The sequence below is a fragment of the Malaya genurostris genome, chromosome 3 (assembly GCF_030247185.1).
Source record: "Malaya genurostris strain Urasoe2022 chromosome 3, Malgen_1.1, whole genome shotgun sequence".
NCBI classification, from domain to species: Eukaryota; Metazoa; Arthropoda; class Insecta; order Diptera; family Culicidae; genus Malaya; species Malaya genurostris.
Window position 1 is genome coordinate 294103123 of NC_080572.1, and position 27009 is coordinate 294130131.

The 27009-nt window shown below is 38.1% G+C and overlaps 1 protein-coding gene across 3 annotated transcripts in view; it reads right to left on the bottom strand.

Moving 5' to 3' along the window:
* The window catches only part of LOC131438776 (RNA-binding protein Musashi homolog Rbp6), a 1824137-nt gene that overhangs the window by 211848 nt on the left and 1585280 nt on the right, over positions 1-27009 (bottom strand). The window lies entirely within an intron of this gene.

The window sequence follows — 27009 nt, forward strand, 5'->3', positions numbered from 1 at the left end:
TGGATAGCCAAACATCATAACGAAAAGAATTTTCATTTTACACCGACCGCTGACTGACTAAGCTCTCCTCTCGACTACCAGAGTGCCGTGTCCATTCCATGCGGTGCGGTTCGATTCGTCCGCGGAACGGGGCGGCAAATGGTCGCGAACTGAAGACGTGTCCTGTGTTGGCTCATGGAATGGAATGGACGACCGCCGAATGCTGCCGTGCACCGTGCAGTGAAATGTAATAAATCCTGCACCGTTTGGATTTGTGGACGAACGAGTTTTATACAGTCAAAGTTGAATACGGAGATGGAGATCCATGAGCTCCTCGTCTGAAGCTGATTATAAGTTGTGAAATTTTGGTTTCGAATGGCGACACTATGTGCTGTGATTGACGAGCAACTGAATCAAGTTCCGATGGGTTTCACACATTCCGTTAGTTATTGTTTTATTTTTTTCGATGTTTGCCAGGCCATTCCGGCTCACAGCATTTATTGTGCTTGTCGGGGGGAGGTTTAAATCTTTCGTCTAAATCGGTCTAACACCTGCACAGCCAAAGCTTTACAAAAGGCTTATCTTTTGCATGAATTATTTCGGTTTCTTTTCCGGACCCCAGCAACGAGGATTTTCAGCGCCATTTCCAGTCGGTAATAAATGTCCCGATGAAACAATTGCATTCTGCATACCCCCGGCGAGGTTTTATTTATGACTGCGCCTGTACCGATGGTTCATTATTCACCACCTACTTCATCACCGGCCGCCATCTACGGCTACGGCAGCGGAATGCAGCATGATAAAACAATCAGGCGGAACGCGAGCGGATGAAGAAATCCTTCCCCCGGGCGGTCATGCATTCGCGAACGGAGAAAGCGCGGAATGCAAGTTCCGTTGTGGTAATAAAATTTCACCGATGCCACTTTTCACCATTTTTTTTCTCTCGCTCTCTCTTATCCGCGTCGGACGTTCTTTCTTTCTTTCTTTTTTTTTTTGGTTCATGTTGTTAGCTACTTACTGCTTAAAGTGTGTGTGTGTGTGTGTGTGTTTCGTTCTTTTTTTTTTGCACTAGTCGCGAAAGGCAGAAACACCATCCGGAGCTTCCGCCTGCAGTGCTAATCAAATCGCACACTTGTGGAATGGGATCCGTTTGCTTACCTGGAATTGGAGAGGGAGAAAAAAAAGTTCATTATTTTGAATTATTTAAGTGAGCTGGAATTGGTGCTTTATCATTTTTAACGAATGTGGCTGGAGCGCGCACCGTTCGTTTTTATTGCTATACAAGATTAAGGAAAGAACCTGTTATGAGTTCAATTACTGTGTTTTTTTCATCCTATTGATATTTAATATTGCACATTTTGATTCCGGTGCCGCTTTCAATGGGGAACACGAATGAAACATTTTTCTGGTTTCCAGGGGATCTGGTAAAAAAGATATCATTTTTGGCTACAGGTAATGCAGATAATTTTAATTGCAAAGCAAACATTTTTAATGATTGTATTGAAAAAAAAAGAAAGACAATGGGGTCAGAAATTGACAATCGTTCTTGACTTCAAGAGCTTGAAACATTTCTGAAGGAACAAACGCATCTCGATCTAGAACAAAAACATTTGCTTCAACTGAACGAAACCAGTGATGATATATACATTCAGTTCTAAAAGGATATGAAAGGAGACAAAACTTAGCAAAAGTAAAAAACTTTCATCAACGAAATCGTCAGCTGCAATCAGTATACAAACTACAACTGCTTCAAACAACAACAATAAGACAGCAATACAGTTCTTGTTCAAATGCCACGCTACTACGCTTTGACGAAATTGTATTAGAATTGAGATACCGATGAAGAAGTAAATTATGAAGTCTGTCTAGCGATTCATGTTGACCAGGTAATCTTGCACTAGCATTTATTGATAACGGATTGACTGTGTTGAAGCAATACGATTATCTGAAAAAAAAAACACAAAGAAGCAGATTCAACGGCCAGATATATCAAACTCAGTTTAGTACAATCCGATGGCTAACTTGATATTATATTTTAACGAACTTCGTAACCTATTGTACAGTAAATTTGCATAGTTGGAGACGCAATCTAACTGATTCCATTTTTTTTTAAAGCTCGGGAGTCAAGTACAAAATAGTTGGCTTTCAAAAACAACTACTTGCAATATACACATTAAAGACTCTCCCAGAAAGTATGGGCGCAACCAAAAACCGCTGCCATTTCGCAATGATTCAGAATCTGTCAATTTTTATGGCTACGTCCTGTTGTTTACACTCTTCTCTAACCACTTGTGCGGTTGTTTATTCGTTTTCATTAGTTTGTTTAGAAATGCGTTGACTTTCACCAGAACAACGTCGAATGGTGCACAGTTTGAATCTTCGAACCGATTAAGGAGCAGAAACAACCAAAACGTAGTCCGAAACAACAAGCATCGATCAGGCCGAGGGTTCGAAAGCTGTACAATACGATTCTTGCAAGAAATTTGAACTGCATAATCATGAACGACGAAACCTACGTGAAACTCGTTTACAAATCCTTGCCGGGACCACAATATTATACGGTGCGAGAAGGACAAGTGTTAAACCAGTCCGAGACATCGGCTGCAGTCGAAAAATTTGGTAAGACAGCAATGGTCTGGCAAGCAATTTGTAGCTGCGGTAAGATTTCGAAACCCTTCATCACCACTGCTTCAATGAACAGCGAAATATACATCAAAGAATGTTTGCTTAAACGACTTCTAGCCATGACTCGAAGCAACAAGAATTCTGTTATCTTTTGGCCAGATCTTGCTTCTTGCCACTACTCGAAATCAACGGTAGAATGGTGTACTACCATGGTAAAATGTCACTTTCGTCCCAAAAGACATGAATCCACCAAATTGTCCACAACTTCGACTAATTGAGGAATTTGAGGCATTAACGAAGGCACATCTTGGGAAACATGTCTCGGCAGCCGAAATCATTCAATAGTTCGAAAAAGATTGGAAAAAAATGTCAAAACTTGTCGCCAAGAAGTCTCTACGGAATTTGATGAGGAACGTTCTCAAGAAGGTGCGCCAGCTGGTCTACAATGGCTAAGTAGCAAATGTTGAGAATAATATTCTGTTATTTTAGTCTAATATTATCAGTATTTCGAAAAAAAATTTGAATATCTAACACTTGTGAATTATTTACAGCGAAATCAAAGTGCGTCCATACTTTCTGGAACAGTCTTTAAAGCAAACACTATGCGCTACCAATTAGTGCAATAGAAAAGGTTTTCCTCCCGAACTGCTCCCACTCAATTGAGGGTAAATTTTTAAACGGTTTTTATACTGAGAAAAGGCGGGTGGGTAATGTCAGAGACATAACTGGATGTCGTGAATACGAAAAAACTGACACGCTCCCATCACTTTTCCGAATATGAGTTAGTTGATTGATTGTATGAATTGTGCAAGCTTTCCTCTTTTTCACTAATAGAGTTTGAAGCGATGCACCTACATTAAAGTACAGATTAGTTACATTAAACAGCTACTATTCTACAACTATATATTCCTGTTTTAATTTGCTAATATAGGAGGCTAGGTACGACAAATTTGCAGTTTATTTTTATTGAAGCTATGAAGTTCGAAGATATCTGATTCTTCTCGAAATTTCAGTACGAGATAATTGCAATGGCCTGGTCTGAAATGTATCGACGATCTTCGGTATGCAAGAGTCATTCTAATAGTAATAATGATAATAATAATAATAATAATAATAATAATAATAATAATAATAATAATAATAATAATAATAATAATAATAATAATAATAACAATAATAATAATAATAATAATAATAATAATAATAATAATAATAATAATAATAATAATAATAATAATAATAATACATATTAATCTACACATATATGTATGTATAAATAAAATACAGATTAACCTGAATATATGGCAACCCTGTTTCGCATGGTATATTTTCACACGACCCCATACTAGTATAAAGATGTGTTCAACATCATCACTTTCGCCGTTCGTAATTGAATGTGTTAGTGACGGTACAAATCTGCCTGTCTACCGGTTTTCGGTGCCATCGTGCTAACGGTGTCTCGTACGTTCAGAGTAGCTGCTTTAACTTAAATGACGCTATTTCTCACAACACATTTCATTTTATACCTACTAGAGGCTGCGGTGGACGGACGTCCCCTTTGTTAAAATATCGCAGAACGAGAAACAGTGAGTTCGATATAAAAGAGAGAGTTAGTAGAACGGCACCCAGTAATACTGAATTGGCTGTCCAGCTGTTAGCAGCATCTTATGGAATTTTTACGCAGAAACACGCACACAGGAGGAACAGTTTAGGGGAAAGCCAAAGTCCCGTTCGAACCGTGCTGGTCTGCAGTTCCCAGTTGGCAAAATCCATCGTCTGCTCCGGAAGGGCAACTACGCAGAGCGTGTCGGTGCCGGTGCACCGGTCTATCTGGCGGCAGTACTTGGCTGCCGAAGTTTTGGAATTGGCCGGTAACGCTGCCCGTGACAACAAGAAAACGAAAATCATCCCACGCCATCTGCAGCTGGCCATCCGTAACGATGAGGAGTTGAAAACCCCGTCCTTTTCAGGACGACCACATCACTGTGATGAAGAAATATTTAGGATTGCTTTAAGTTTAGCCAGTTCTTATACGCCTGGAAAGTAGAATGCGCAAATCAAGTGGAAACATTTGTTCTAACAATTTGTTCATTTTTGTTTTCGGCCGCATACTAAAGTATTCACGACAAAAATACATATTGATCTGTGGCAACTCTGTTTCGCACGGCATATTTGTATACTAGTATAAAGATGTGTTCAAAATCATCACTTTCGCTTTCGCATTGTCGTTCGTAATTGAATGTGTTAGTGACGGTGCGAATTATTTTAACTCCCATCTTGATGAATCTTTTGGTAGGAAATATTGAGATCTGAGATGGTTCTCGTGTGTGTCTTGTTTCGGCAATGGGCCTTGCTGGACTTTTTGGCTGCCTTTCTACCGGTTTTCGATGTCATTGTGCTGACGGTGTCTCGTGCATTCAGATCGGGAAACAGTGAGACGACAGGTCCTCGATTCAGACATCTCGCGTTCTGATTGGCTGGTGCTGTCATAAGTTAAATCAAACAGGTTTTTCAATAGTGTACTATTGAAAAACTTCAATGTTGTTGCAATACACGTTCAAGTTGAAAATTTTCGATTTGATTGGTACTTAGATTATATAAATCCTTCTACAGATCACTGAGCTATGAGCTTTCAAAATACGAGAAAGGCAAACGCGCCTTATGAATTATCCTTTTTGATACTCGTTTATACCAAACATTTCGGAAAAGTTTAATTTTGAACTATTTGAGAATATGTCACACAACTGAAAATTTTATCATAAAATTGTGATCATATTTCCGATGGCATGTAGAAAGAATTATGTTGATTCGTTAGATACAACAAAAGATATTCACGATCAAAAACTTATCACTCTCTCAGAGGGTAAATTTTGAAAAGGCGCCCCATAGTAAAGTAAGTCGTATTCACGGCAAAATTAGATTGGAATGGGATTTTCATAATGAAATAATTTGACTTGAGCACCATGGATCGTTTTGAAGATTGAAAATTTTTCTGAGAAAAATAATATTCCTTAAGTCCCGGTAACAAAACTCATTCAAGAATGGTGAGAAACTTTGCCACGGTATTTCGTTGCATAATACGAGATGGTGAATATCCTTGCAAAAATCCCGCCAGCAAAGTGTTCCTGCGAGCAGTAGTTCGTTGTTCGTTGTCTCCGCAAAACAATTCACGTGGGCGCTCGCATACCGTCATTGTGTGCTGGCAGTGCTCTTTTTTTCGCCATTGAAGGAATGCGGTATGCGGGAGCAATTGGAAAAACTGCAATCTTGCTGCACCTTGTCGACTTGGACGGATTCGCCGGATTCGTTGCTCGCCATTGTATGTCGAAGTTGAAGAAAGAAGTATATCGACACGGATTCCATTGTAGTGATTCTGATGCTGCTGCAATGACTGCTAGGTGATGATAGTGATGAATGCAGAAATGGAAAATAATAGAGAGAAGCTGTGCCTGGTCTTATTAGTGCGCTGCTCTCAGGTCGTTCAGAAATTGCGTGGGTGGGAACACCGATGGGGACGGGGTGAATCGAGAGAAATCGCTTTTGTATAGATGACTGTGATTAAGCGAATGGTTTCCATTCCGACGGTGGTGGGGAAATTGTAATTTTCTTCTGCTGCTCCTGCGAAAGGTGGCCGGGAGCCAGCACAATGCTTGATGGCCAATATAAATCTCCCATTAGCAGTGTAGGTAGGTAGGCAGGTAGGTAGGTTCAGGGGTTTGGGGCTCAGGTCACACTGAATGGGAGCTAATTTTATGTTTTTCTGTTCACCTGAATAAATCAGTGAACGGAACGAGAGACAGCTGCAGCATGCGGCAGTGGGTGGTGCGCGCTCGGGAATGTCGTCTTGGTTGTAGTTTACGTATACACTTGGAACCGACGAAATGGAGGACAGGACAGGGAATAATTCATTTTCTGTTGGTAACAGAAGAACCTGCTGGAATGTCGATAGCAAACATCGATAAATAATCACGCAGCTTGATTTCAATTACCTCGTGCCTATCATTATTTATGTTATTAATATGTTGATAATTTATATCGGTTCCAATGTTGTTCCGGGCTGTTTCGGACTTCTTGTAGTGCTGCGGTAGGAAGAAAAAACCCACAAATTTATTAAACCGAACGAAGGCACAGCACAGCGACCTCCGCACAGTAATGGTCGTCATATCGCAGGCTATCGAATTTCACGGCTTGGCCGGAAGGCAAGACAAACAATTACCTATCGAGCCAAGTTGGAGTGTGATCCTGCCTGCCATTGCAACGTCGCTCAATCGCCCCGCGGGAGTCTTTCGGCTTGAAAAGCCCCGGGTTCTCCTGGGTTGGTGTAAATCGGAAGTGGCGCAAAACGGGAAGTTGGCCGAGTTTTTCCTCCGACCTGGATATGAATCATTTTTAATGGTGGGTCGTTTGGTTTGGCAGCTTTACCACTCTCACGGTCTGTTATTGCCACACGTAATATCGGGCCTTTCCTGATTTCCTAGCTCCCCGTACATTTAAGTGCGCGTTCGATGACGCTATCGGCTGCCGACCGGTGAGGGTGAGAATGAATTATGAAATTCCTGGTATATCTCTGCGGTCAGAGAAGCACACCCGGTCATACGGGCGAATCAATTAATTGTCAGGTATGTCAGATTATATTGCTACTATTATAATAATAATTACATTGTGACGGCCAGCACAATCCGACTGATTTACAGCCACGGATTTCGGAGCACGATCTGACGAACCAAGGAAATGTACGAACAACGTCGCCCTTTTGTCAAGTTCAAAGCACGTTAGGAATTCCCTTCCAACCACCCGGGAAGCGGCTACGTAATACCATAAGCACTGCATTCTTTTGACCCAGTTTTGCCGCCAAGCTCCTCGGTACCGTGAACCACTTACTCAAAATTAAAACTCCTTTCATACAAATCCCACTACAAAGTACCTCTCGAAAGAGGCAGCAACATCCCCCCCCGCCCATTCGCGATCAACATTCTTCCTTTCGGTCGTCGTCTTTCGGCCAAGCGGCGGATAATAACGACGCCGACGACAAATGATTATCATTAGGGCGAGCTCCACCTTCTCCAAATGAACACATTTAGCGTGATTGTTTTCCTCCCTGCATTTGCCATAGACAGCCACAGGGAAGCAGCACTCCAGCAGTTAAGTTTGCCCGGTTGCAGACAGGATCTAAAGCGAACTTCCGGACTGCAGTCCAAAAGTGAACCGCTTAGACTTGTGCCGTACAGCACCTCCGGATGAAAGAAAGAAAGAGAGAAAAAAAACCGAGAAACCGGCGGAAGGGAAAAAACAGAGAGAAGAATTTGAATAATGCTGCCTCAACAACTTGTTTTGCAAATCATGTGTTTTATGTAAAGGATGTAAACTCTTGGGCTAATGCTCTATCTGCTGTTGCAGAGTGCAGAGCGCATCGTTCCAGATAACCACATTGCACCGAACAACGGCAGCCCGACATCGTTCGAGGACGTGAATTTTCTTTTCTGTTTTTTTCCTGGTTTTGCACCGTTTTTTTTTTGTTTGACGCTAACCATCCTGTGGACAGAGAGAGCACGGCCCGTTCGGAGTCAGATCTTTCAGGTTCTGACCCCGGGGAAGAATTTTCGACGATTCACGAACGAAGCCGTGCTCAATTTTGCAACTTTTCCGTTCGGTGAGTCCTCCCTCTTATACACCCGGACTTCCCCTGGGAGGGGGGGGGGGGTCCAGCAAACAGCAGAGGACGAAAATAATAACACAAACAAACTTACGTAGAAGTGAAACGCGGAAGAATGTAGCGTCCTTCCGCTCGTTGAACGGGAAGAATGAAAAATACAGACTGAAGAAGAAAAAAAATACTGGTTCAAGATTCGCGGGGCTTGTTGCTCGAAACCATCATCCACCCCAGAGAGGAACGACGAAGACGCGCTGAGATGGCAATGGATAAACGCCGAGCAAAATTGAAATATTGAAGAGGACTGATTTTCTCCCAGGTTAAGGTCCCGGAACGAGAAATTATTTTTCGCTTCAAGTGTTCGGTTTTTGGGGTTACACTTTCGGGTAACCGCGTTATCTTTAAAGTATTACGGAGGTTGTTTTTTATTTTTGCTGTGGCGCTCGTTGGGAATAGTTAGTGTTTGTTAAGTTTGAAAGAAAATTTGCTACACTCTTTATCTGTTGTCTGAACTAGTGCGGGTTCTTTACAACTTGCTTTATTCGTCGAAACGGGCCATTGTACCAATAGTCATCGTGAACTGAGCACCCCTACAAGCTAATCAAAACCGACGCTGGCCTCGTCCGAATGCAGATCTACTTGTGAGGGGAAGGATTATTAGTTCGATGCATGTTACTACTTGAAACTGCATTTCCACAAGCATCGCAGGAAGGGGTTGTTTGTTAGTATATTTTCGAATGATACTATCATGTGTTAATTGCTCTGGGTAGCCGGCTACTGAGAATCTTTGCAATTTTATCGTGTTTTGTTTTAATATGTGTTTCCTACCTAAATACAAAATTCCTTCCGACACTCGAATATCCCGAAGAGCCCGATTTCGGGAGGTTCGCTATCAATTCATACATTCCCAAAAAGAATAGTTTGTTAGTAAATGTTCAAATAATATTATCATGTAACGGGTATTTTTCCTAGGAGGTTTGTTTTTTTTTGTCGTGAATACGACTTACTGTACTATGGGACGCCTTTCCAAAATTTACCCTCTGAGAGAGTGATAAGTTTTTGATCGTGAATATATGTTGTTGTATCTAACGAATCAGCATAATTTTGCTACATGCCATCGGAAATATGATCACAATTGAATGACAAAATTTTCAGTTGTGTGACATAATCTCAAAAAATTAAACTTTTCCGAAATGTTTGGTATCAACGAGTATCAAAGAGGAAAACAAATGACGCGAGTTTGCCTTTCTCGTATTTTGAAGGTTCATAGATCATTAGTCTGTGGAAGGATTTATATAATCTTACTGCCAATGGAATCGAAATTTTTTTATTTGAACGTGTATTGCAACAACGTTGAAGATTTACAATAGTACACTATTACAAAACCTGTCTGATTTGACCCATTTCAGTACCAGCCAATCAGAACGCGTTCTGAGGAAAAGAACAAAATATGTACTGCTCCAGTGATATAAAAGTTTGATATTTCACTTTTTTGTCATTTTGTGAACAACAATTATAGATTAGCAAAACACACACACACGAGAGTAACATCGGGCCGAGCACACAGCGTTACTACACCAGAAGCCTGCTGAAGCTGAAGTCATCAGAGTACACGTCAAGAACCATCTCGGATCTAAATACAGATCCTGCTGGTCGTAACAATTCAAAGCACTTTTCAGTGCTACAGATCATCATTAAGATTTAATTGAATTTTCTCTAAGCAGTGTATCGATAAGTAGTTAGCAACATTTAAACATTTATTACTCTGAAATGGCTTAATTTTTTTGCAGCGTGTTTTGCGGTGACATGTTTGTTTACATGTCAATAACAGCTGCGCAATCGATTGGTTTCGGTACGGTTGATCGTTTCAATAATGAGTCGAATTGATCCGGAAACGCGAAAGAAAATTCTGCACACTTGGTGCTCAGAAAGTGGTGTCACGTACAACGAAATTGCAAAATGGGTGAAAGTGCACCACACCAGTGTCAAAAATATTATCGAGAAGTTCGGTAAGACCCTTTCCATGAAGGATTTGCCCCGATCCGGTAGGAAAACGGGTCCCAGCCAGCCCGGCCGGGACTTAAAAGTGGTTGAGTACATCAGGAAAAACCCATCGGCGTCGACGCGGGATTTGGCCAAACAGTTCAACACCAGCATCGGGATGATTCAACGGATCAAAGTTCGGAACTCACTGAAAACGTATAAGAAACAGAAATCCTGCCGAAAAAGTCCCTGGTACAGCAAGTTCAGGCCAAAACAAGAGCGCGAAAACTGTATAACCGGATTCTACAGAATAAAGACGGATGCATCCTGATCGACGACGAAACCTAGGCCAAGGAAAACTCTCGAGCGCTGCCCGCACCGCAATATTATACGAAATCGGTGTACCAGGACCTGGACGACGCTGACACCACGGTGGCGATGGAAAAGTTTGGGCAGAAGGTGTTGGTCTGGCAAGCAATTTGGATCTGTGGTTTGCGGTCGTCGATTTTCTTCACGAAGGGCACAATTAACGCAAAGGTGTACGAGGAGAATGCTGCCACTGTACAGAAAGCATAAGGCTCCTTCTCTCTTCTGGTCGCACTTGGCTTCAGCCCACTACGCCAACTCCGTTCTACTGTGGTTGTCAAAAAATAATGATCAATTCGTGGAAAAGGACATCAACCCACCGAACTGCCCGGATCTTCGGCCAATTGATAGGTATTAGGCAATTGTCAAGCGGCACTTTCGGAAGGAAGGTTCAGTGTCCCAAAACATGCAGGAGTTCAAAAATAAAAAACTGGACAGCTGCCATCAGGAAAGTCACAAAAGTAACTGTGCAGAATTTAATAAAGAATGTCAAGTCCAAAGTGCGAGCGTTTCACAGAAACTAGGATTTTCTTCAATATAATCAGTGAAATGCATAAATACAATATATCGAAAACTGATGTCAAAACGTGTTTTTTCCGCTTTATTATTCAATAATCAATGTTGCTAACTACTTTTTTTACACTCCTTATTTCGTACCAAAAGCATCAGATTCATCAAAATGGAAGTTGACACATTCAATTACGTTTCATGCAATGCGAAAATGTAAGTATTGATGTAGAATACATCTTTTAACTAGTATGGGTGTCGTTTGGAAATATGCCGTGCGAAACAGGGTTGCCACATGAACAGATTATTCTGTTTTTTTTTCTCCTGGAAATTACAGATTTAAATGTTGCCAAAGGAATGAATTTTTTAAATCCACTGAAAATCCACATTTGTTTAAAAAGTGTTTGGATTTGGAGTGGGATTCAAAATAATCCGGTTTTGATTGTAACCCGACATGGTATGTTTATGCTATATTTTTCTATCCTGTCTGGCTTACTTTTTAATATAGTTATTGATTATAACGGTTCTTTTACTTATCTTGAACATGCTTCTGATGTAATTTGTTTTTCAAGAAAGTTATAATAGAAATAATTAAATAATAATAATAATACTAACATTTAAAGATATTATTGTTTTTATCAATGTTGATTTTCCTATATTTTGAATTCGTGCCAGAACTTTCAATTCTAATTAGGAAGTCGAAAGTGTGAAGGAAGCCTGCCAGTTTTTTTCGTATGCACCGGCTCCCTGTCACGACGCCATCTTGATGAGATCAAAATCGGAACTTCAAAATCAGCTGATTGAAACGTAAACAAACAATCCGTAATGCAATTGCTTTACAGTTTACCTCGTTTAGTGCACGAAAATTAGTGAATTTTGGGTCGACTCTCTCACAATAACTTGTCGGTTTAGTTAAAATACAGCAGACAGTGTTTTGGGACATCAAGAGCAGGTAATTTTCACAATTTGAGAATCGCGATGATTATCGAAACATCGCAGTGTTTGGGGCTCGAAACGCGAGGGGCTCAACGTAATCGGTGTACTTTCAAATTGCTGGTGCTCACATACCGGTGTCAGATGACTGGTATTCACGACATCCAGACATTACCCGCCCGCCATTTTCAATAGGGATTACTCTATTGTCTGAAGGTTGTTTTGACAGTGTAAAGTAACGTCTCTACTCAGTATTGTTTGGCAAATCATCATGAATAGGTTAACTCCAGAACAACGCTTCCAAATCGTGGATTTTGTCGTGAATACAACTTACTTTACTATGGGGTGCCTTTTCAAAATTTACCCTCTGAGAGAGTGATAAGTTTTTCTAACGAATCAACATAATTTTTGCTACATGCCATCGGAAATATGATCACAATTTAATGACAAAATTTTCAGTTGTGTGACATAATCTCAAAAAATTAAACTTTTCTGAAATGTTTGGTATAAACGAGTATCAAAGAGGATAATTCATAAGGTGCGTTTGCCTTTTTTTACCATGACGTAAAGTTAATGCTATTTGCAAAACACTTATTAATTGGCACCGAAGTGCCATGTCTTTACGTCTGCTTAGCGGTTCAAGTTGAACTGTTTAAGTTTGCACTAAGCAGTTCAATTTGAACTGCTCTGCACTGACGCGTCTAAGACGAAACTTAAAGAAACGTAAAAACGGTTATGTGCCCTAAGCACAAACTTAGGTTAACCCCTAAATGAAGATTACTATAATTCATTCTTGATCGTATTTGTATTTTTCAATTTTAAATAAATCTTAAGGTGGTGTTGAGCAAGATCGCACAAGGATTTTCAAGAAGTAGATGAAAAGCTTTGGAATGATTGAATAGTTACAGATACTTTTTACCCGCTTTTGAAAACCTAATTATTAACAATTGTGCCATACGCCAAGGAAAGTAATAAAACAAGTCTCAGAAAACACAACTGCCAAAAAATGTAGGGTTTAATATTCTTACCAAATTGTACAAATGTTTTTAAATTGGAGCACTCGTACCTCGTTCTTGGCTAAATGCGCTGAGACCGAACGAAGCGTTGTACATTCATTTCTGCCGCGGTACATAAATGCGCGAACGAGTTTTTGTGAGAGCAGCTAAAGCTCTTCGCCTGAGCATGGTTGTCTTCTGAGAATGAGAACAAATTTGTCTCAGCGCAATAAAAAGAGCGCATAAGGTTTGCTGCTACTCTGTGTAATATACAATTCCGACAAATTGTAACAAAAATCTCAATTTTTGTTTTGTTACCCAATTTTTTTATTCACGTTGTTCGTTTTTTTTATTCACAATCACACATCTTGATTCACATTGTCGTGCGCAAAATGGGCTTATTTCTACCTCTTTTTCAAACACCATTCCCATGATTCTCATAAAAAATAATAGACTGTTATTTTCACATAAATTAGTGTGCAATCATCAAAACACTTTAATTCAAAGGCGCTTGAAAAATACGGGCGTACGAATACATGTTTTACCATAAAAATGCAGTTCGTTGTCGATTTTTCATTTACAAAAACACAAAAGATCAATTCTACAATATGACGCATTATCATTTTTTGTGTTCAGATTTTTTTTCAAGAACCATGAACCATTAAGAGCAGTTGTATTGAAAATAAAATGTGAAACTTATTCACTAGAAATTAAGTTTGTTATGTTTTTGGAAACGTCGTCCCATTTCTTGTTCACATTACGCAGTAGTTTTCACGAGTTTCACAATTGTTTTTTTCGCTGATTTTATTACTGCCTTTGTGGTGGGATCGACGCATGAATTTTTGTATCAGTTGCACAATCGTTCTGAAAAAATATTCGTTATAACGAAAGAATTTAAAGATATGTTGCATAACACAGAAAAATAGCGCTTTTCCATGACACAACAGTTAGCAGAATAGTAATATAAATTAACTTGATATATTGCACATTCAGTATAAAAAACAGGACAGCAACTTAACATGTGACTAGGGCAGGTGATCCAATAGGTATACCGCAAAAATGTCAAAAATTGACGATTAAATTAATTAAATCTGAAGAGCGGAGTGCCCCTGGTAGACCAAAACCAAACGATTGTAAACTTGTTTTCGTAGATAGCAGACGTAAATTGGCTTAAGAAATTTTTTTGGTTTCAATTATAGAAGTTTTAACCTTAAGGTCATTTGTCACTTCGGACTAAAAAAAGCTTTCTGACGTAGGGTAGGGTCAGGGGATCGAACTACGGTGGACTGCGTGAAAGGAATCGATTAACTCATCACGCTATACCAATCCCCCAGAGAAAATTTTTGTTGGCAAGCGATATGCAGTTGAAGATAAACAATAAAGTTTTCGTTACAAGTTGAATCTATGAATTGAAAGTTTTGGAAGCAAAATAGTACCTAAAAAACGCATTCTTTTTTTACTACAGCACCCAAAGAGCCTGCCAGAATTTGGCCTGATTTTGTAGGCATCCCCAACGATCGAGCCCTAACCCAATCCAATCAATATTGTCGCATCAAAAAATGCTGGGCTATTTCTCAACTGAGTCTGGGAAGGGTCGGAAAGCGTCCGACGAGAACGATTTGGATTGGTTGAAAACACTATACCGGAAGTCACCACAAAGAATTGCGAAACGACCTCAAAAATCGTTTATTGGTATCCAATCTGTTCGGAAAATTCCTTTATTTTAAGGGTTTTCAAGGTATATCGATAAACCTAAGGTTGTTGTTATCTTGGAATTCGAAACGATACCAAACATCGTTTTCATTAAATCCTTTCCGAAAATACACGCATTGTACGGGTTTTCAAGGAATGTCAACAAACTGAAAATTGCCATCTTGGATTTCAGAACCACCCAAAACCGACGTTTACCGACAGCTCCTCTTCAATCCCGTTCCGAAAATATTCTAAGGATTTCTAAGGAATACGAGATTTTTTATTTTATAAGTGACATTATTTGATACTCACAGGAACATGCATTGCTCAGCTTGATGAACTGTGTCGAATGATACAGAACACTTAGACTTCTGGGCCAATTTTCACTGGTCAATTTTTCAAGTGATTGCATAAACTTTTTATATAAAAAAGGCAATAAGTGTACATTTATAGAAAAGCATTATCTATCATGACCTTGTAATAACACTAACAACTGAATACAAATTGATTAAAAGAATTAGAAATTAATATTTTTTTCACCTGGCAAATATAAATTTTAATGTGGCAACCCTGCACGCTATGCGAAATTAAGCAAAGTTCCGACGCGTACCAGTCATTTTGAATGATGATTTGAATATTTTGACACTCATTGCCTTATAATTTCATAGCCGGAAGTCGGATCACGATGAAATTGCACAGTATATTTAAAGCTTTAATTTGAATCATAGCTCGTGAAAATCGGCTTAACCCTGGCTGAGAAATCGAAGTGACTTCCGTTTTTGGAGATTTGATTTCACTATTATCGGTGCTTTCGGAAGAGGAAACCAAGGACTAGTAGTCACACAGTAGCATTATATATTTATTAACTAACAAGATCTGCCAACTAGATAAATTTAGCAGTAAGTTTTATAAAAATGTGCACCTCGTTTCGCTATCACTTGTGAAAAAATACTCATGAAATTGAAGATTTTCACTAATCGCACTGTAAAACTAGAACCGGAAGTCGGATCTGGATCAACGTTTCGGGGACTTTTTGAAGAATTTAAAGACCTTTTATTTGTTTATTAGTTTGTGAAAATCAGTTAAGAAATTTCTTATGAAATTGAGTGCGCATTTTTTAATAAGTTTGCACATATTTCTTTGTAATTCCGGAACCGGAAGTCGGATCCAAATGAAATTCAAGAAAATTGTATGAAGCCATAAGACCTTTCATTTGAATCTAAGTTTGTAAAAATCAGGTAAAGCCTCTCTGAGTTAAGGTCTCTGAGAAAATTGAGTGACATTATTTGTCACATACACACAGACAGATATTTTGTGATCTCGACGAACTGAGTCGAATGGTATATGACACTTAGTTGTAAAGTCGGTTTTCACATAGCCTCTCTATATAAGAAAGGCAAAATTCCTTTTTTTACAGAAAAACAGCTTAAACAAATTTATTTAAGCTTTTTTTACATCATAGAGCATCATTTAAAGAATATTTATTTAAGGTTCCGTATATTTCTATTAAAAAGTAAGGCGGTAACAGAGCATTTCCCGAAAACTCTTTTGAGAATCACGCTGAACACGATAGCTCGGCGTAGAATTAGCTGAAATCAAAAATGTTCTTAAATTTACTTAAAGTACCTCCCGTCCTCAAGTTATTATTTATACAGTTCATGGCATTTATGGAAAGAATACGCGATCTAACGCTTAATTTTCCGCCAATTTTGAGGTGAAAACCTAATATGAAAATGGAAGAAATTCAAAAATGTTGAAACAAAATTTCGAAACGTTGAAATAAATTTGTAACAAATTTGAAACAGATTTGAAACAAATTTTATTTAAATTTAAAACAAATTTGACACAAATTTGAAACAAATTTGAAACAAATTTGAAACACTGTCAAAAAGCTGTTTAAAGCGCTTAAGTACAACGTAGGAACATTGTAATTAATAATAAGTAATAATTGGAACAGCAGCAAATAAAATTGCCTCCCGTACATGTACACTGAGTACAGTCGGAATAATTTTATTTGTTGTGTTTGTACGAAAGATAAGTTTGAATATTTCTTCCAGTGCGTTACCCAGACTAGTGGCTTCACACGATTAGTTTCTAAAAGGAGGTATATCAATTTTGTCCACCAGGACCATGGTGTACCCGTCTTCTACGGCAAGTTACTGAAAACTACCGTCTGATCAACAAGAAAGGAGGCGGGAGTATTTCAAAAATATTTCTTTCAGCTGTAGCTGTAGTTTCTAGTATTTCGAAAAAGTGAGAATGGTTTAAAACCTTCGATGAGCAATGTCGATGTTTTAGCGTAACTCATCGGAAGAGAACGCTTCCGAACATCAAATTGCGAACAGGCATACAGGGTCCGGCACTCGAAGTGTAACCAACTTCAGACCTTCGAGCCTGGCCTCAAGGTAAATGCGACATATTATCGGGAAAGTATTCTGGAGGTTGCTTTGAAGCCGTAAGCAGAAAAACATTTCGGTGGCAGACCATGGACGTTTCAGCAGGTCTCGGCACCGTCTCACAAAGCTCGAGTGAACCAAGAATGGCTGAAAAACAACGTTGCGAACTTCATCACGTCCACACAATGGCTCTCGAATTCACCAGATGCGAATCCAATGGATTATTCTCTTTGGGCCATTTTGGAGAGCAAAGTCCGAACTAAAAGATACACCAGTCTCGAGGCGCTGAAAAAAGTTATTGTCCGCGAGTGAGCCAGAATACACCTGCAAGTCACATTCGGGCAGCTTGCGATTCGTTTTTTGACCGTCTCAAGGCCATAGTGAAGGCAAAAGGTGGTCATATCGAGCAAAAGTGAATTGATTCTGAATTTTGTATTATTTTTACACATTTTGTACTTTGAATTAAGTAAAAGTAATTTTCCAAACTGAATTTATGGCCTTTTTAATTGGTTACACTTCGAGTGCCGAACTCTGTACAATGCTTCAAATCATTGTTCCCATTTTTATCGGATGACATCATAGCGCTTCGTTTGTGGTCTAATTAGGGCTTTAAGCTGCCGAGTTTTCCTTCCTAAAAGTACCCCGAACACTAGTTTTTACACGATACTCGACCGTGCCCTGAACGAAATCGGTACTGTTTCTCAACCAGGCACGCATCACTCGAGCTTACGTCCAAAACAGTTGTTTCATTCGTGAGACTCGATTTCAACCAATTCTAATTTTAATTTGACGAGAAGCCAAACGTATGCCAATTGTCTATTCCATGACTGAGCAGCAGTTTCTAACTTTTAGAACGGAGTTGCTGCTTTGCTTCTTGTAAACGTCTCTGAATTGCGTTGACGATTTTTTACGAGCAGGCATAACATTTTTACGCAGGTTCATCATTACGTTATATTTTCAGGGCATCACGATTGTTTTTTTTTGGACGTTCAGAAAAGACAACAATTTTTGTTGTGGCTTTACCAAAAATTAAAACTTTTTGTTCGAACGTTCATACAATTGCAACAGTTATAAGCAAGGATTTTTCACTTGACTATTGTACGCAGTTTTATTTCCAAATTTTGATGGTCCCTCCGGAATGAACAATTAACTGGATTAATGATACCATCGCAACAGAAAAGTTTTTCGTAAACTGTACTTACGCAAACTCACTTTCGCATTGAAACCATTGTTGGATGGCCCAACAGTCGCACAGTCCGAATTAAAATTCGAAATACAGCTAGACAGCAATTACCCTCGAAAATTATTTCCCAGTACTGATTTCCATCTTGTTGGCAAGCAAAAGTATTTACAGCAACGGCGGCAATCTTCGTCCCCGGCCGCCATTCCGTGTTAACCAACTAACATTTTGGCAACTCTTTTATCTCGTTTCCTTGGCGAGTAATTAATATTTATACGCATAATGACCACTTAAAAGCGATTTTCTCTTGTCGGGGCCATTCAGTTTGCCCCCCCCCCCCATCCTTCCTTCGCCAGTAAGAAAAACTATACACTGTAACGATCCCGTCTTATTTCGCATCCCTGCAGCAACCCCGAGGATACGGACTTGTAGTGGCCTGGAAAATAAATATAATGAAGCGCAAATTGAAATCAAAAGCTTCTCGTGACTCACAACCAACCGGTACGAGGAGGGGGGGGGGCGGTAGATCCTTTCGTTTTACTGGTGGTTGGTCCGACAGTGATGATGATGATGATCGCCGGCTCCGGCAACAGCGCACTTCAAAACAAAGCGAGAATCAAACTCGAGACTGCCAAAACCAAGCAGCCACGGATCCGTAAAGTTGCCCTACTGCAACCTCTCGAGCAGAAGAAGATTTCAGTTTTGTTATTTGTTACAACCCCGAGGTGGCCACTCGAGAAAGTCTTGTATCGTGTATCTTCGAGCAAGGATCCCATCGCTGGTTCTGGTTGTTTGGCTGGCCGGTGATCACTGAACGGGAATAATTTTCGCAATAACCGACGGGGAACTCGGTTCTGGTTGTTGTTTCAGACGTTCGAAGAATTTTTACAATTGTGAAAGTTCGTTGCTCCTTCGCCGGGACTCGTACACAAAAAAAGCATGATGGCAAAAGGAACAGATGTATGTAATCAAAGTATCATGGCATCAGATAATTCTTTGGAAAATCACTACACAAGTGTTGTTTCTCCATTTATCAGCTCCCATCTCCTTCAAACTCACGCATCAGCAGTCTCTCCATCAATGCTGAGATTTATTTCAAAGGCTGACAAACAACTCTCCTCACAAAATGGAAAGGGGAAAACATAACTCCTGAGTTTGCCGGAATGTTTCGCCTAAACGATCAATTGAGGATATCCTCAATGGAAATTGGTTTGCAATCCTGTCCTGTCAAAGTATTTACTGGTTCACTCATATTCTTTCTTCAATCTCTGCTCGGTTGCTTCGGAAGACTCAAGTCTGAAAATATGTTATGCTTGTTGTTTCCTTCCTCCCTACTCGTTCCTACCCGAAGTACCTGTCCCAGTCGGACATGTTTTTTGCTGTGTGGGCAACCAGACACAACACACCAAACCACCACCACCCCACTACTGACTCTGGCTATCGGTCCCGAAGGGCCAATAGACAAACTCCTAAATCGGATTCAAATGCACTCGAGCCTGGGCTGCCCGGCAAGCCAACGAACGAACGAACGAACGAACCAAGAAGGGCACTTCGCCAAGCATGTGGCACACATTCCCATCAGCAAATCAGTCGGACAAATTGTTCTTTCGAATGGTTTTTACTACCAAGTATTTACCACGAGACAACTATTTCTCGGTCCAGGGTGGGGTTTCGGGTTGTAGAAATTTCTTCTCTCTCTTCGAATCGAAATCGTTACCCACCAAGGTTCGGGAAACTGTGACGAAGTGCACGTTTGTATCAATTCGACACAGCACAGCTTCAGAGGTTGTTATTAAGCTTTTCTTGAGGTTTCCATTTTTTTTTCTGTGCTCACAATCAGATGCTTTTGCTTTGCACTTTAAGACAAAGAAAAACAACGACTGTAAAATCGGACAAGTGATTCATGCTGATATCTATGACAGGACACCACCTGAGCCAAATGACAGATTCAATTCACTCAAAATCCTGTGCACTGTTGGAAGCTCGAAGTAATAACAGCTTTGTTTAATCTTGCCAAGGAAGCTGTAAAGATTTGTTCCACTACGTTTGTTATCATGGATCAATCGGATAAATTACGGATCACAGATTCGATGTGCTATACTAATGCCAAGTGAAACCGTAATCTATTTCGTAGCTTACCGAACGGAATTATGTGTATTTGCGGGTCAAGTGTCCCATAAATGCCAGTAGGTTTTGTAGAGCTGTTCATGCGAGAATCAAAGTATACAAAGTCAAGTCTCGCAACGGAATGTATTATCAAAACATTAATCTGCTGCTTTCCATCCGAGCTCTCTTCGCAGGGGTCTCTGAAAGCCGTTAACTCCTGAATACGGTGCAGTTATTTGGAAACGGAGAACACAAATTGGCTAGGGAACTGTAATTAAACTAAACTTATCGATTTATATTTTTTATGTGACAATGGTAATGACATTTGAGCGGCAAGTGTGAGAATTGTTTTTTATATAAAATTCAAAATAACTCAGCCAAATAAAGTTGATTCCACACTCTCAAATTTTCGACCACTGATGCTGATACGTCTAAACATGCTGGATACAAACTTTGCTTGTAATAAAATTTGTTACTGAAAATGAGAATTTTACTAGAAAATCTTTCATTCCTTAAAGTTTCAAATAATTTCAATGGTTTCACTAGCTAGAAAAAGACTGAATGATTGCAGATCGATTTCCGATGTCAGCAGATATGTATGGAACTGCATAAGGTAAACTTTTCAAATGCCTCTCAATTCTTAGAAAATGTATTTGAAAGCAGATCAATCCTTTGAAATATCAAATACTCAACCAGGATGCATTTTTACTTTGAGATTATAATGTATAGAAAATTTATTTCAATCTAGCTTCGAATTTGTCTTAATTTTGTTTCAAATCTGTCTCAAAGTTGTCTCAAACGTATCTCTAATTAGTTTCGATTTTGTTTTAAATGTGCTTCTATTTAGTATAATTTTTTTCAAATTTGTTTCAAATTTGTTTCAAATTTATTTCAAATTTGTTTTCAAATTTGATTCAAATTTGTTTTCAAATTTGTTTCAAATTTGTTTCAAATTTGTTTCAAATTTGTTACAAATTTGTTTCAAATTTGTTTCAAATTTGTTTCAAATTTGTTTCAAATTTGTTTCAAATTTGTTTCAAATTTGTTTCAAATTTGTTTCAAATTTGATTTAAAGTTTATTTCATATTTGTTTTACATTTGCTTCTAATTTGTAGGAAATTTGCTCGAAATTGTTACCAATTTGTTCCAATTTTTGTTACAAATTTTTTTTTTAAAAATGTGTCAAACTTGGTTGTTTCAAATTTTTCTCAAACATGTTTCTTATCGGTAACAAATGTGTTTCGAATTTTTTTCAAATATATTTATAATAAATTTCAAAATATTTTCAAATTTCTTTTACTGTTCTTTAAAATTTGGCTCAAATTTTCTCAAGTTTGTTTTTCGTTAGACACTAACATTTTTTTAATTCGATTCAGTTGATTCAATTTCACCTCCGAATCGTTAGGTATTTTATTCTAATCTCGTTCCGAACTTGTTTTAAATAGTTTGTCTCAATTTTGTTTCGAATTTGCATCAAGTTGCGAATTTGTTTTATATAAGTTTATAATTGGTTATAAAATTGTTTCGATTTTTTTTTCATGGTTTATCGAATTGATTCCAATTAGCATCTGTCTTGTTTAAACATTGGTTTAAATAAGTTTTTACCATTTAGAATTCAATTCAATTTTGTTTTAAATGTGTTTCAAAGTCTATAAAATAAAAAAAAATATTTTCGCCTACACTTTAAATTTGTTTCGTATATTTTTTAAATCTTGATTCAAATTTGTTTCAAATTCATCAGTCGATTTTAACCAAATAAACGATAACTGCAAAATGATAGAAAGGTTGTTACTAATGTATTCAGCCTGGAAACAGTATTCTATTTGTCTGGAAATGGATTTATTTTTCAAAACGTTCCTATAGACGATCAATACACTTTTGCATACGCTTGAACCAATTTTAATAACATTTTTTCCACTCTTCTTGAGGTAACCCCAAAACATGGGTTTTGAACGCTTCAACAGTTTCTTCAGGAGTGTTGAATTGCTCTCCACGCAGATTATTCTTTACGGACCATAACAAACAGAAGTAGTTTTGAGATAGTCAGTCCCGATGTTCTACTGGCCGGGTATGGAATTCCATACGATAAACTGTCCAATTTGTGGGATATCGATACGATAGTAGTATATGAACGATCAATGCGTCTCCTACAAGTCTGAAGGGTTTCATACCTGACAGCTATGTAAGTGTCAGCGCGAACATCCATCAGAATTCGGCGCAGTAATTCTTGACTATGAACGAGAACAAACAGCGACTGGCATCGACCTCTTTTAGCTACAAGTCGCTGAGAAGCTAAGACGTGGTAACAGTGAACCTGACATGCGGAGTGATTCCCTGCAATTCCATTCTCAATTTCCACACAATTGCCTCTAAAATTCTAAGAAAATATATTTGGAAGCAGATCAACACTTTACAACATAAAATATTCCCCCAAGATGCATTTTTGTATACAAAATATAATTTATAGTAACTTTTTGTTTGTTTCAATCTAGTTATAAATTTGTTTCAATTTTGTTTCAAATTTACTTCAAATTTGTTTCAAATTTGTTACAAATTTTTTACAAATTTGTTTCAAATGATGCGTGCCTGGTTGGGAAACAGTACCGATTTCGTTTCGAGCACCGTAGAGCATCGAGTAAAAAACAAATGCTCGGGGTACTTATAGGAAGGAGAATTCGGCTGTTTAAAGCTTTATCGCAAAATTAGAATGCACCGAAAAAGGTCAACTTAAAAGAATGGAAACAATGATTCGGAGCGTTGAATGCCTGTTCGCAATTTGAATCAATTATCTGGTGATATTCGGAAGCTATGGCGTTCTTTTCTAATGAGTAACGCTGCTCATCGAAAGCACACCTCGAAGGTTCCAGCCCATTCTCGGTGGTGTTTATTAACTTATTGAGCCAAAACATTTTCGAAATATTACAGAACAGCTGGGATTCTGAAATACTATTCTGGTGGAACAAACTGTCGTTTTCAGTAACTTCCCGTAGATGGCGTATGTACCATGGTCCTGGTGGACCAAATTGATAGCAACTAATCGTAAAAAAACCTCTATTCGGCTAATGCGCTAGAAGAAATAGTAGAACTGCTCTTTTGTTTTGCTCCAGATGACAATGAATTTATTTATTTGGAAGCAGTGATGAAATTTATAATCTCTTTCTCCTAAAGGCATAAAACCTCCTCATCTTTTCAACCAACAGATTACAATACCCAAATGGTACAATGTAAGACTTCGAATCAACTAAATTACATTGCAAATTAGTTGTATAGCATCAGCTCTACAACTAGATAGATAAGGAATCACGGAACAATCGCTTTATTGTATTTCGGGATAGATAAAAATCAAAATCATCAGAGCAACTATTAAATAAACGACACATAAGAAAAAAAAAAGGCTCATAATATCCGTAGTTGGTTCTAGCAGCGGGAATTCTAATGAACGGGTGTGAATGAAGACTGCGACGATGAGTGTCGAAATTGATCAACCGTAAGAGATCAGAACAATCAATTGTATACATTCCTTAGAACAGGCAGCAGAGCAAAGTCGATAAGTCGGTAGCGAGCTCGTAGCTCGTAGTTTAATGGATCATCCCAGGGTAGATTGCGAAGTGCGAATCTAATGCGAATTTGCATTGAATAGCTTCGACACGATCGATGACAATTTGATAATGGAGTAACCAAACTATACATGCATATTCCCAAGATAAAACCTAAGAATTTGAAATCACGAATCTACGTGATTCTTGAAATCTAGTTTGTAGTCTAAAAGTCTGAAATCGTCAGCGAATGATAGCTTGAAACATTTTACGGTGAAGTTGAGATCGTTGAGATAGAATAAAAATAAAAACGGTCCTGAATGACTGCCTTGAGACACTCCAGAACTAACAGCAAATGGTGTGTTTCCTATTTTCACAAACTGCTCACGACCGGTGAGATATGACTGCATCCATTCCAGTAGAGCACCGTTAAAGCCAAGTCTGTCAAGTTTGGATGTTGCTATTTGATGGTGTATTTCATCAAACGCCGCCGTGAAATATGTGTAAATTGCGTCGACCTGTAGACGCAATTGTAAGGACAAACACAACAAATATAATTACTCCGACTGTACTCAGTGTACATGGACGGAAGGTAATTTTATTTGCTGCTGTTCCGATTGTAACTAATTGTTAATTTCAATGTTCCAGATTTACAGCGGGGTTCTGAGTACTAGTACTTAACATTAGAAAGGTTATATGGTATATAGAATATGGTTTTATTTGTTCACTGAATCTATGTTTAATTTTCTTTTAAAGGTCCTCAATTATGAATTCCATAGTAGGATCACAAGAATGTTGATATTGATGTCGACGAAGGAGCAGTTAAGGATTGTCAATAATAGGAGAACTAAATTTAGTTTGAGCTTTTGGAACTGATAAACTCTTAACTATAATTGATGAAATGATCTAAATAATCTATTGCTGTATCGATAACAGTCGAGCTTCGCAAAGCAATTTTTTTGGTTCTAACTGCTTTCGGTATGAGATCTGTATCGTAACCGACTAGTTCTAAGGTGGTAGAACATAGACCTTATTGAATTTATCATTGTTTTATTTGAAATCCTGGATGCTATCAGTAGATGATCTGAATCGATGTCTGTTTTAGTAATCGGTTCACTACAAATGTTACTTTGATTGAAGGGTTTCTATTGGAAGTTGAAATAGTTGGACTATTCAGAAATAACAGTTTTATTTCGATAAACTAACGGAAAGATCTTTATAAAACATTTGTACCTAATGGTTATATTTATTGTTACTATACCAGAGACGCTTAGCATTCAAAACCCTATCAAGAAAGAAAATGTAATTAATCCATCTAGCAGTGAGATGATACCTTTTTTATCAATCCGCATGCGTTTTTTTGCATGGATATTATTCGGTTTTTTAGTTCTCATGACATTATTTTAATTATCGTCGTTTTAAACGGCAAATTGAGATTTTAATCACTCATTACCCTGTAATGTCGAAACTGCAAATCGTATCGAATTTCAATCTTAACGTGTGACAATAGATTGAACATTCCATGAGATGTCGGAATAAGCTCCACTTTAGAGTTTTTCGTCATTATTTATGATACTTCCAGAGCCGGTATTCAGGAACTAGCAAAACCCAAAATGATTTGAATTGCCATAAATTAATACGCCAAACAATTTACATTTTCTATATCGGTATGAATTTTAAAAACTCCTCATCCTGTAATTCCAGAATCGGATAAAATTAACCAACTTTGTAAGAGACCATAAATCCTTTAATTTAAGTTTTTATTTTTGAAGTTCGACTTGGCCTTTTTGAGAAAATGATTTCGTTTCACATATCATCCTGTGGTTCCGCAATCAGAAGTCGGACCCAAACGTAATTCAGGAACACTAGAAAAATATCATAATTGTTGTTAGATAGAATCGGTTCTCCGGGAGGAGAGCTGTTCCTTATTCATTTATTTTCAACCTTAGGTATTACAAAATATAATTTAAAAAAAACAGTCATATGCGCTCAATACTAATCGGCTACTTGTAACCAAAACCCCTAGACGACTAAAATAAGGCCTTTTTATATTCTTATATGCACTTGTTATAATGAATATTTCCTAGTTATAACAAGATATCCGAAATAAACTTCAATCCTCAACTAGCGGGCATATTATAATGCTTTTTAGGGGATTTCGGTTTGAATCTTATCTTAGGATATATAAAAAACACAAAACAGAGGCGATTTTAACACAGGTCTATTCTGAAAATCGAGAATTTTTATCTCACTAACCGAGCAAACCGGGGGAAAAAAACAAAAAAATTCAAGTCGGCAATCAACTTTCTACCCTTCAGTTTCATTATTAAAAACTATGACTGTGGAACATGATCCTAAATCTGGAACTGGTTTCTTGACTAGATTGGATTGGAGCTGAACTTAGTTACTCAGTTCGTATCCAGAATTCTGATTTTCTAAAATGTTTGGTATGAACAAGCATAGTGATGCAATTCAGTGCCAAAATTAGGCGCTCAAAACTTCAATCGCAAGAAAACGAGTACTGAATTTCACTTGAAGGACTGAAGACAGTACGTTTAAAATGTAAGTTTTTGAATAGTTTCCCGTTTGATATTAAACTTTCTTTGAAATGGTGAAACGATTACTATATAAAAGCATATATGTTGTTACGATGAAAATTAAGTCAGTTCCAATGCGTCCGCCATTTTATTCGCTTTGATTTCCTGGTAGCGTTCGGATAAACGAGAGGAGAGGAGAGAAATAAAGTCGACCAAATGAGGTTCCTAAAATTTATACGGCTTGTTAATACAAAACATTCGACAAACACTTCAACTTTAAGTCATTTACTACCGAAAATTTTATCATAAATTGAGTGCAGTGAGCTTACGACACGTTTTGTACGCTAGTAAAACATACACTAACTATGTATAAATCATCAGATCTTTCAATTGACAATAAAATATGAGAGAGACACATTTGCGCATGTTGTTTAAGATGGTCAATTTAATCATTCAATTTATAACCAAAATGTTCTTATAATTTATTTTCTGGCTTATAGCGAAATTGGTTAATCTTGTTTAAG